Below are 12,635 nucleotides of genomic sequence, written 5' to 3'. Positions count from 1 at the left end.
CCAAGCCTGGGTCCACGGCACTCTAACCTGCATTGCACGACCTCCTGAGTTGTCCTCCAGCGGCGTGGGACTCTCTTGTGCAACTTCGGGTGAGCACCGTTTCACTCACTTCGTAGTGCCTGTTCCGGCACTTCTCCGGGTGCTGATTGCTTCTGAGGTGGCTCCTTGTCTTGCTGGACGCCCCCTCTGTCTCCTCACGCAATTGGCAACATCCTGGTCCCTCCTGGGCCACAGCAGCATCCAAAAACCCTAACCGCGACCCTTGCAGCTAGCAAGGCTTGTTTGCAGTCTTTCTGCAGGAAAACACTTCTGCACGACTCTTCACGACGTGGGACATCCATCCTCCAAAGGGGAAGTTTCTAGCCCTTGTCGTTCTTGCAGAATCCTTAGCTTCTACCATCCAGTGGCAGCTTCTTTGCCCCCACAGCTGGCATTCCCTGGGCATCTGCCCACTCCCGACTTGATCGTGACTTTTGGACTTGGTCCCCTTGTTCCACAGGTACTCTCGTCTGGAAATCCATCGTTGTTGCATTGCTGGTGTTGGTCTTTCCTGCAGAATTCCCCTATCACGACTTCTGTGCTCTTTGGGGAACTTAGGTGTACTTTGCACCCACTTTTCAGGGTCTTGGGGTGGGCCATTTTTCTACCCCTCACTGTTTTCTTACAGTCCCAGCGACCCTCTACAAGGTCACATAGGTTTGGGGTCCATTCGAGGTTCGCATTCCACTTCTAGAGTATATGGTTTGTGTTGCCCCTATCCCTATGTGCCCCTATTGCATCCTATTGTGACTATACATTGTTTGCACTGTTTTCTATTGCTATTACTGCATATTTTGGTATTTTGTACATATATCTTGTGTATATTTGCTATCCTCATACTGAGGGTACTCACTGAGATACTTTGGCATATTGTCATAAAAATAAAGTACCTTTATTTTTAGTATATCTGTGTATTGTGTTTTCTTGACATTGTGCAAGTGACACTAGTGGTACTGTAGGAGCTTCACTCGTCTCCTAGTTCAGCCTAAGCTGCTCTGCTAAGCTACCTTTTCTATCAGCCTAAGCTGCTAGACACCCCTATACACTAATAAGGGAGACCTGGGCCTGGTGCAAGGTGTAAGTACCCCTTGGTACTCACTACAGGCCAGGGGAAGATCCAGACCATCATGGAATGGGCTCCCCCTACAACTCAAACCCAGGTGAGAGCCTTCTTGGACCTCACAGGGTACTATAGGAGGTTTGTTAAGAACTATGGCTCCATTGCAGCTCCTCTTACTGACCTCACTAGTAAAAAGATGCCTAAGAAGGTATTGTGGACAGCTAGCTTTCAAAAGGCTTTTGATGAGCCCAAACTCCCCACCTGTCCTAAAAAGCCCTTGTTACTCCAAGAAGTTCATAGTCCAGACTGATGCTTCTGAATTGGGGTGGGGGCAGTGTAGGAAATTACCATCTTGCCTGGCATGTTACCCCCATTTTGCACTGTATATATGTTGTTTTAGTTGTATGTGTCACTGGGACCCTGACAGCCAGGGCCCCAGTGCTCATAAGTGTGCCTGAATGTGTTACCTGTGTTATGACTAACTGTCTCACTGAGGCTCTGCTAACCAGAACATCAGTGGTTATGCTCTCTCATTTCTTTCAAATTGTCACTAACAGGCTAGTGACCAATTTTACCAATTTACATTGGCTTACTGGAACACCCTTATAATTCCCTAGTATATGGTACTGAGGTACGCAGGGTATTGGGGTTCCAGGAGATCCCTATGGGCTGCAGCATTTCTTTTGCCACCCATAGGGAGCTCTAACAATTTTTACACAGGCCTGCCACTGCAGCCTGAGTGAAATAACATCCACGTTATTTCACAGCCATTTTACACTGCACTTAAGTAACTTATAAGTCACCTATATGTCTAACCTTTACCTGGTAAAGGTTAGGTGCAAAGTTACTTAGTGTGAGGGCACCCTGGCACTAGCCAAGGTGCCCCCACATTGTTCAGGGCCAATTTCCCGGACTTTGTGAGTGCAGGGACACCATTACACGCGTGCACTACATATAGGTCACTATATGTAGCTTCACAATGGTAACTCCGAATATGGCCATGTAACATGTCTATGATCATGGAATTGCCCCCTCTATGCCATCCTGGCATAGTTGGCACAATCCCATGATCCCAGTGGTCTGTAGCACAGACCCTGGTACTGCCAAACTGCCTTTCCTGGGGTTTCACTGCAGCTGCTACTGCTGCCAACCCCTCAGACAGGTTTCTGCCCTCCTGGGGTCCAGCCAGGCTTGGCCCAGGATGGCAGAACAAAGGACTTCCTCTGAGAGAGGGTGTTACACCCTCTCCCTTTGGAATAAGGTGTGAAGGCAGGGGAGGAGTAGCCTCCCCCAGCCTCTGGAAATGCTTTCATGGGCACAGATGGTGCCCATTTCTGCATAAGCCAGTCTACACCGGTTCAGGGACCCCTTAGCCCTGCTCTGGCACGAAACTGGACAAAGGTAAGGGGAGTGACCACTCCCCTGACCTGCACCTCCCCTGGGAGGTGTCCAGAGCTCCTCCAGTGTGCTCCAGACCTCTGCCATCTTGGAAACAGAGGTGCTGCTGGCACACTGGACTGCTCTGAGTGGCCAGTGCCAGCAGGTGACATCAGAGACTCCTTCTGATAGGCTCCTTCAGGTGTTGCTAGCCTATCCTCTCTCCTAAGTAGCCAAACCCTCTTTTCTGGCTATTTAGGGTCTCTGCTTTGGGGAATTCCTTAGATAACAAATGCAAGGGCTCATCAGAGTTCCTCTGCATCTCTCTCTTCACCTTCTGCCAAGGAATCGACTGCTGACCGCGCTGGAAGCCTGCAAAACTGCAACAAAGTAGCAAAGACGACTACTGCAACTCTGTAACGCTGATCCTGCCGCCTTCTCGACTGTTTTCCTGGTGGTGCATGCTGTGGGGGTAGTCTGCCTCCTCTCTGCACTAGAAGCTCCGAAGAAATCTCCTGTGGGTCGACGGAATCTTCCCCCTGCAACCCCAGGCACCAAAGAACTGCATTACCGGTACTCTGGGTCTCCTCTCAGCACGACGAGCGAGGTCCCTTGATTCCAGCAACCCTGTCCAAGTGACTCCCACAGTCCAGTGACTCTTCAGTCCAAGTTTGGTGGAGGTAAGTCCTTGCCTCCCCACGCCAGACTGCATTGCTGGGAACCGCGTCTTTTGCAGCTACTCCGGCTTCCGTGCACTTCCGGCGGAAATCCTTTGTGCACAGCCAAGCCTGGGTCCACGGCACTCAAACCTGCATTGCACGACTTTCTAAGTTGTCCTCCGGCGGCGTGGGACTCCTTTGTGCAACTTTGGGTGAGCACCGTTTCACTCTTCTTCGTAGTGCCTGTTCCGGCACTTCTGCATGTGCTGCCTGCTTCTGAGAGGGCTCCTTGTCTTCCTCGACGCCCCCTCTGTCCCCAGACGCAATTGGCGACATCCTGGTCCTTCCTGGGCCACAGCAGCACGCAAAAACCCTTACCGCACGATTTGCAGCTAGCAAGGCTTGTTGGCTGTATTTCCACAGGAAAACACTTCTGCACGACTCTCCACGGCGTGGGGGATCCATCCTCCAAAGGGGAAGTTTCTAGCCCTTGTCGTTCCTGCAGAATCCTAAGCTTCTACTGTCCAGTAGCAGCTTCTTTGCACCCACCGTTGGCATTTCTTGGGCATCTGCCCATCTCTGACTTGCTTGTGACTTTTGGACTTGGTCCCCTTGTTCCACAGGTACCCTCGACTGGAAATCCATTGTTGTTGCATTGCTGGTTTGTGTCTTTCCTGCAGAATTCCCCTATCACGACTTCTTTGTCCTTTGGGGAACTTTAGTGCACTTTGCACTCACTTTTCAGGGTCTTGGGGTGGGCTACTTTTCTAACCCTTACTATTTTCTAATAGTCCCAGCGACCCTCTACAAGGTCACATAGGTTTGGGGTCCATTCGTGGTTCGCATTCCACTTTTGGAGTATATGGTTTGTGTTGCCCCTATCCCTATGTGTCCCCATTGCATCCTATTGTAACTATACATTGTTTGCACTGTTTTCTAAGACTATACTGCATATTTTTGGTATTGTGTACATATATCTTGTGTATATTTGCTATCCTCATACTGAGGGTACACTCTGAGATACTTTGGCATATTGTCATAAAAATAAAGTACCTTTATTTTTAGTATATCTGTGTATTGTGTTTTCTTATGATATTGTGCAAGTGACACTAGTGGCACTGTAGGAGCTTCACTCGTCTCCTAGTTCAGCCTAAGCTGCTCTGCTAAGCTACCATTATCTATCAGCCTAAGCTGCTAGACACCCTATACACTAATAAGGGATACCTGGGCCTGGTGCAAGGTGTAAGTACCCCTTGGTACTCACTACAAGCCAGTCCAGCCTCCTACATTGGTTGTGCAGCGGTGGGATAAGTGCTTTGAGACTACTTACCACTTTTGTCATTGTACTTTTCATAAGAGAAAAATATACAAAACAAGTTCAGTGTGTCTACACATAGCTAAAAAGTTTTGCATTTCCTCTTTTCACTTCTTTCTAAAGTGCTGAAAAGTACCTCTAAACTTTCTAAAAGTTCTTAAAATGTTTAAAAAGTTTTTTTTTGTCTTTCTAGAAAGTTGTGAAAAACTTTTTCTCTTTTTCTGTCACTTAAACTCTTTCTAAAATGTCTGGCACAGGCCAAACTGTTGATCTGTCCAAACTTGCATATGACCACCTTAGCTGGAAAGGAGCAAGGAGTCTCTGTGTAGAAAGAGGTTTGAGTGTAGGGAAGAATCCTTCTTTGGAATTGTTGCTTAACATGCTTAGAGACAAGATAAGGCCAAAGGGGCCCCATCTGTTGAAAAAGTAGCTAATGGTTCCCAATCTGATCCAGGGACTCCCCTAGGAAAAGATTCAGGAAAGAAACTTCCTAGCCTGCCCATTACTAGACAGTCTAGCATAGTTGGTACTGAGGTAGAGTCACACCATATAGATAGTGTTGTCTCACATCATAACAAGAGTATTCCTTCTCACCACAGTAGAAGTGATGTTTCTGTTAGCCAAGCTGTTAGGGTGCCTTCTGTAAGGGATAGGTCTCCTTCTGTCCATTCTCACCATACTTCTGTGTCTAGGAATGTCCCTCCCACCCACCCTGATGACAGAATGTTAGAAAAGGAGCTCAATAGATTGAGAGTGGAGCAATCCAGACTGAAGCTTAAACAGCAACAGCTGGATTTAGATAGACAATCCTTAGAAGTAGAGAAGGAAAGACAGAAATTGGGTTTAGAAACCCATGGTGGCAGCAGCAGTATTCCCCATAGTCATCCTGCAAGAGAGCATGATTCAAGGAATCTGCACAAGATAGTTCCCCCTTATAAGGAGGGGGATGACATTAACAAGTGGTTTGCTGCACTTGAGAGGGCCTGTGTTATACAGGATGTCCCTCAAAGGCAGTGGGCTGCTATCCTATGGCTATCATTTAGTGGAAAAGGTAGGGATAGGCTCCTTACTGTGAAAGAAAGTGATGCCAATAATTTTACAGTTCTTAAGAATGCACTCCTGGATGGTTATGGCTTAACCACTGAACAATACAGAATGAAGTTCAGAGAGAACAAAAAGAAGTCTTCACAAGACTGGGTTGATTTTGTTGACCATTCAGTGAAGGCCTTGGAGGGGTGGTTACATGGCAGTAAAGTTACTGATTATGACAGCCTGTATAACTTGATCCTGAGAGAGCATATTCTTAATAATTGTGTGTCTGATTTGTTGCACCAGTACTTGGTGGACTCTGATCTGACCTCTCCCCAAGAATTGGGAAAGAAGGCAGACAAATGGGTCAGAACAAGGGTGAACAGAAAAGTTCATACAGGGGGTTACAAAGATGGCAATAAGAAGAAGGATGGTAAGTCTTCTGACAAGGGTGGGGACGAATCTAAAAATGAGTCTTCATCAGGCCCACAAAAACACTCTGGTGGGGGTGGTGGGCCCAAATCCTCTTCCAATCAAAACAAAGAAAAGAAACCATGGTGCTATTTATGTAAAATAAAAGGCCATTGGACAACAGATCCCAGTTGTCCAAAGAAAAGCACCAAGCCTCCTACCACTACAACCCCTACTGCTACACCTAGTGTCCCTACTAATAGCAGTGGTGGTGGGAGCAAACCTACTAATAGCCAATCCAAGGGAGTAGCTGGGCTCACTTTTGGTAACTTAGTTGGGGTTGGTCTTGTTAGTGAGACCACAGAGGCTGTGTTAGTCTCTGAGGGGGCTATTGATTTAGCCACCTTAGTTGCTTGTCCCCTTAATATGGATAAGTACAAGCAGCTACCCCTAATAAATGGTGTTGAGGTTCAGGCCTACAGGGACACTGGTGCCAGTGTTACTATGGTAATTGAGAAACTGGTCCACCCTGAACAACACCTACTTGGTCACCAGTACCAAGTAACCGATGCTCACAACAACACACTTAGCCACCCCATGGCTGTTGTAAATCTCAACTGGGGGGGGGGGTTACTGGTCCAAAGAAAGTTGTGGTAGCCTCAGATTTACCTGTAGACTGTCTACTAGGAAATGATTTGGAGACATCAGCTTGGTCAGATGTGGAGTTGGAGGCCCATGCAGCAATGCTGGGCATTCCAGGGCATATTTTTGCTTTAACCAGGGCTCAGGCCAAAAAGCAAAAAGGACAGGGTGACTTGGATCCTGGAACAATGGACCAAGTGCTCCCTAAAGCAAGGGGTAGCAAAGGTAAATCACTACCTACTATCCCTCCCTCTACAGTGGATTCTAATTCTGAAGAAGAAGAATTCCCTCCCTGTGCAGAACCTACACCAGAGGAGCTTGAAGCAGACACTGCTGAGCGTTTGGGTGAAGGGGGGCCTGCCAGGGAGGAGCTGAGTGTGGCACAGCAGACCTGTCCCACATTAGAGGGTCTAAGACAGCAAGCTGTCAAACAGGCTAATGGGGATGTCAGTGACTCTCACAGAGTTTACTGGGAGGACAACCTCTTGTACACTGAGGCAAGGGATCCTAAACCTGGAGCTGCCAGGAGATTAGTGATTCCTCAGGAGTACAGAAAGTTCCTCCTAACACTGGCTCACGACATTCCCCTAGCTGGGCATCTAGGACAAATGAAAACATGGGACGGGCTTGTTCCCTTGTTTCATTGGCCTAGAATGTCTGAGGACACAAAAGAGTTTTGTAAGTCCTGTGAAACCTGGCAAGACAGGTGGCACTCCAAAGGCACCCCTTATTCCACTGCCTGTGGTTGGGGTTCCCTTTGAAAGGGTAGGGGTTGACATAGTTGGCCCCCTTGACCCTCCTACTGCTTCAGGCAATAGGTTTATCTTGGTGGTAGTGGACCATGCCACAAGATACCCTGAAGCTATTCCTCTTAGGACCACTACAGCTCCTGCAGTGGCAAAGGCCCTCCTGGGAATATTTTCCAGGGTGGGCTTCCCAAAAGAGGTGGTATCAGACAGAGGAAGCAATTTCATGTCTGCTTACTTCAAGGCCATGTGGAAGGAGTGTGGTGTAACGTACAAGTTCACTACACCCTATCATCCACAAACAAATGGACTGGTGGAGAGATTTAATAAAACTCTCAAAGGCATGATTATGGGTCTCCCTGAAAAACTCCGCAGGAGATGGGATATCCTGTTACCATGCCTCCTTTTTGCCTACAGGGAGGTACCCCAGAAAGGAGTGGGCTTCAGCCCCTTTGAACTTCTTTTTGGACACCCTGTTAGGGGTCCACTAACACTTGTCAAGGAGGGTTGGGAACAACCTTTAAAAGCTCCGAAACAAGATATTGTGGATTATGTACTTGGCCTCAGATCAAGGATGGCTGAGTACATGAAAAAGGCCAGTAAAAACCTTCAGGCCAGCCAAGTGCTCCAGAAGCAATGGCATGACCAGAAGGCTGTTTTGGTTCAGTACCAACCAGGGCAGAAAGTGTGGGTCTTGGAGCCTGTGGCCCCAAGAGCACTCCAAGATAAATGGAGTGGACCCCACACAATTGTTCAGAAAAAGGGTGAAGTCACCTATTTAGTTGACTTAGGCACTGCCAGGAGTCCCCTTAGGGTGTTGCATGTCAATCGCCTGAAACCCTACTATGACAGGGCTGATCTCACCCTGCTCATGGCAACTGATGAGGGACAGGAAGAAGACAGTGATCCTCTACCTGATCTCTTCTCTTCCACAGAACAAGATGCTCTAGTGGAAGGGGTTGTACTGGCAGATTGTCTTACTGCTGAGCAGAAAGACCACTGCATAAATCTCCTGGGTCAGTTTTCTGAACTCTTCTCTACTGTGCCAGGTACCACTTCTTGGTGTGAGCACACTATAGATACTGGAGACAGCTTGCCTGTCAAAAGTAAGATCTATAGGCAGCCTGACCATGTCACAGACTGCATAAAGCAAGAGGTGCAGAAAATGTTAGAACTGGGAGTGGTTGAACACTCTGAAAGTCCAGGGGCTTCTCCTGTGGTACTTGTACCAAAACCCCATTCCAAAGATGGAAAGAAGGAAATGCGGTTTTGTGTAGATTACAGAGGTCTCAACCAGGTAACCAAAACTGACGCTCACCCTATACCCAGGGCAGATGAGCTCATAGATACACTGGCATCTGCCAAGTATCTAAGCACTTTTGATTTGAATGCAGGGTATTGGCAGATCAAATTATCAGAAGATGCTAAAGCTAAAACTGCATTTTCAACTATCGGAGGCCATTACCAATTTACAGTAATTCCTTTTGGATTGAAAAATGCACCTGCCACTTTTCAGAGGTTAGTGAACACAGTCCTGCAAGGGCTGGAAGCTTTTAGTGCAGCATATTTGGACGATATAGCTGTCTTTAGCTCCAGTTGGGATGATCACCTGGTCGACCTATGGAAAGTTTTGGAGGCCCTGCAAAAGGCAGGCCTCACTATCAAGGCTTCAAAGTGCCAGATAGGGCAGGGTAAGGTGGTTTATCTGGGACACCTTGTTGGTGGGGAACAGATTGCACCACTTCAGGGGAAAATCCAAACTATTATAGATTGGGTTCCCCCTACTACTCAGACTCAGGTGAGAGCCTTCCTAGGCCTCACTGGGTATTACAGGAGGTTCATTAAGAACTATGGCTCCATTGCAGCCCCTCTTAATGACCTCACATCCAAGAAAATGCCTAAAAAGGTATTATGGACAGCAAACTGTCAGAAAGCTTTTGAGGAGCTGAAGCAGGCCATGTGCTCTGCACCTGTCCTGAAAAGCCCTTGTTACTCCAAAAAATTCTATGTCCAAACTGATGCATCTGAATTAGGAGTAGGGGCAGTCCTATCACAACTTAACTCTGAGGGCCAGGATCAACCTGTTGCTTTTATCAGCAGGAGATTGACCCCTAGAGAAAAGCGCTGGTCTGCCATAGAGAGGGAGGCCTTTGCTGTGGTCTGGGCACTGAAAAAGTTGAGACCATACCTTTTTGGTACTCACTTTATGGTTCAGACAGACCACAAACCTCTATTATGGCTTAAACAAATGAAAGGGGAAAATCCTAAATTGTTGAGGTGCTCCATCTCCCTTCAGGGAATGGACTATACAGTGGAACATAGACCTGGGAGTATCCACTCCAATACAGATGGACTCTCCAGATATTTCCACTTAGACAATGAAGACTCATCTGGGTAAGGTTAGCCTTATTGTCCCTCGTTTGGGGGTTTGGGGGGCGTAGGAAAGTACCATCTTGCCTGGCATGTTATCCCCATTTTTACTATATGTATGTTTGTTTTTGCCTGTGTCACTGGGATCCTGCTAGCCAGGACCCCAGTGCTCTTAAAGTGTGCCCTGTATGTGTTCCCTGTCTGGTGCCTAACTGTGTCACTAAAGCTCTGCTAACCAGAACCTCAGTGCTTATGCTCTCTCTGCTTTTAAAATTGTCACTGCTGGCTAGTGACCATTTGTACCAATTCTGATTGGCACACTGGAACACCCTTATAATTCCCTAGTATATGGTACCTAGGTACCCAGGGTATTGGGGATCCAGGAGATCCCTATGGGCTGCAACTTTTGCCACCCATAGGGAGCTCAGACAATTCTTACACAGGACTGACACTGTAGCCTGAGCGTAATAATGTCCACGTTATTTCAAAGCCATTTTACACTGCACTTAAGTAACTTATAAGTCACCTATACGTCTAACCCTCACTTAGTGAACGTTAGGTGCAAAGTTACTAAGTGTGAGGACACCCTGGCACTAGCCAAGGTGCTCCCACATAGTCCAGGGCAATTTCTCCGGACTTTGTGAGTGCGGGGACAGCATTCCATGCGTGCACTACATATAGGTCAATACCTATATAAAGTTTCACAGTGGTAACTCCGAATATGGCCATGTAACATGTCTAAGATCATGGAATTGTCCCCCCATGCCAAATCTGGTATTGGGGTGCCAATCCCATGCATCCTTGGGCTCCAGCATGGACCCTGGGTACTGCCAAATTAACTCTCTGGGGTTTTCACTGCAGCTACCGCTGCTGCCAACCCACAGACAGGCTTCTTCCCTCCTGGGGTCTGGGCAGCCCAGTCCCAGGAAGGCTGAACAAAGGATTTCCTCTGAGAAAGGGTGTTACACCCTCTCCCTTTGGAAATAGGTGTTAAGGGCTGGGGAGGAGTAGCCTCTCCTGGCCTCTGGGAATGCTTTGAAGGGCACAGATGGTGCCCTCCTTGTATAAACCAGTCTAAACTGGTTCAGGGATCCCCCAGCCCCTGCTCTGGTGCGAAACTGGACAAAAGAAAGGGGAGTGACCTCTCCCCTGGCCATCACCAGTCCAGGGGTGGTGCCCAGAGCTCCTCCAGTGTGTCCCAGACCTCTGCCATCTTGAATGCAGAGGTGTGAGGGCACCATGGAGGCCTCTGAGTGGCCAGTGCCAGCAGGTGACGTCAGAGACCCCTCCTGATAGGTGCTTACCTGGTCAGGTGGCCAATCCCCCTCTGAGGGCTATTTATGGTCTCTCCTGTGGGTTTCTCGTGAGATAACGAATGCAAGAGCTCACCAGAGCTCGTTTGCATCTCTTTCTTTGACTTCTTCCAAGGATCGACCGCTGACTGCTCCAGGACACCTGCAAAACTGCAACAAAGTAGCAAGAAGACTACCAGCAACATTGTAGAGCCTAATCCTGCCGTCTTTCTCAACTGTTTCCTGGTGGTGCATGCTCTAAGGGCTGTCCGCCTTCACCATGCACTGGAAGCCAATAAGAAATCTCCTGTGGGTCGGCGGAATCTTCTCCCTGCTAACGCAGTCACCAAACATCTGCTTCACAGGTCCTCTGGTCCCCTCCCATCTTGACGAGCGTGGTCCATGGAACACAGGAGCTAGATCCAAGTGACCCCGACAGTCCAGTGGTCCATCTATCTAAATTTGGTGGAGGTAAGTCCTTGCCTCCCCACGCCGGACAGTAATCCTGTGTACTGCGTGAACTGCAGCTGCTAGGGCTTCTGTGCACTTTTGCAAGGAATCCTTCGTGCACAGCACAGTCCAGGTCCCCAGCACTCCGTCCTGCATTGCTCAACTTGCTGAGTTGAACACCGGCATCGTGGGATGCTCCTTTGTAGTGTTGAGCTGACCACTGTGCTCAGTTCTCTTGAACCCCTGTTTAAGTGCTTCTGCGGGTGCTGCCTGCTTCTGTGTGAGCTCTCTGTGCTGCTGAGTGCTCCCTCTGTCTCCTTCTCCAAGGGGCTACCTCCTGGTCGTTCCTGGGCCAGGGCAGCACCCATTTTCTTTACCTGCGACCTTTGCATCTAGCAAGGCTTGTTTGTGGTCTTTCTGCATGGAAACAACTCTGCATCCTCCACCACACCGTGGGGCATCTTCTGTGCAAAGGAGAAGTTCCTGGCATCTTCTGTTGTTGCAGAATCCTCAGCTTCTTCCACCCGGAGGCAGCCATTTTGCACCTTCATTTGGGGTTTAGTGGGCTCCTGCCCCCCCAGGACACTTTCGTGACTCTTGGACTTGGTCCCCTTCCTTTGCAGGCCCTCAGGTCCAGGAATCCGTCTTCAGTGCTTTGCAGTCTGTTGTGGTCTTTGCAGAATCTCCTATCACAACTTTAGTGTGTTTCTGGGGAAGTAGGGTAACTTTACTCCTACTTTTCAGGGTCTTGGGGTGGGGTATCTTGGACACCCTTAGTGTTTTCTTACACTCCCAGCGACCCTTTACACACTACTCTAGGCCTGGGGTCCCTAAGTGGTTCGCATTCCACTTCCTTAGTATATGGTTTGTGTTGCTCCTAGGCCTATTGCATCCTATTGTATTCTACAGTGTTTGCACTACTTTTCTAACTGTTTACTTACCTGATTTTGGTTTGTGTGTATATTTTGTGTATTTTAATTACCTCCTAAGGGAGTATATCCTTTGAGATATTTTTGTCACATTGTTACTAAAATAAAGTACCTTTATTTTTAGTAACTCTGAGTATTGTGATTCTTGTGATATAGTGCTATATGATGTAAGTGGTATAGCAGGAGCTTTGCATGTCTCCTAGTTCGGCCTAAGCTGCTCTGCTATAGCTACCTCGATCAGCCTAAGCTGCTACAACACTACTAATCTACTAATAAGGGATAACTGGACCTGGCACAAGGTGTAAGTACCATCAGG

This window comes from Pleurodeles waltl, chromosome 8, assembly GCF_031143425.1.
Source record: "Pleurodeles waltl isolate 20211129_DDA chromosome 8, aPleWal1.hap1.20221129, whole genome shotgun sequence".
In the NCBI taxonomy this organism is placed as follows: Eukaryota; Metazoa; Chordata; class Amphibia; order Caudata; family Salamandridae; genus Pleurodeles; species Pleurodeles waltl.
Note: the sequence above shows the minus strand (reverse complement) of the source record.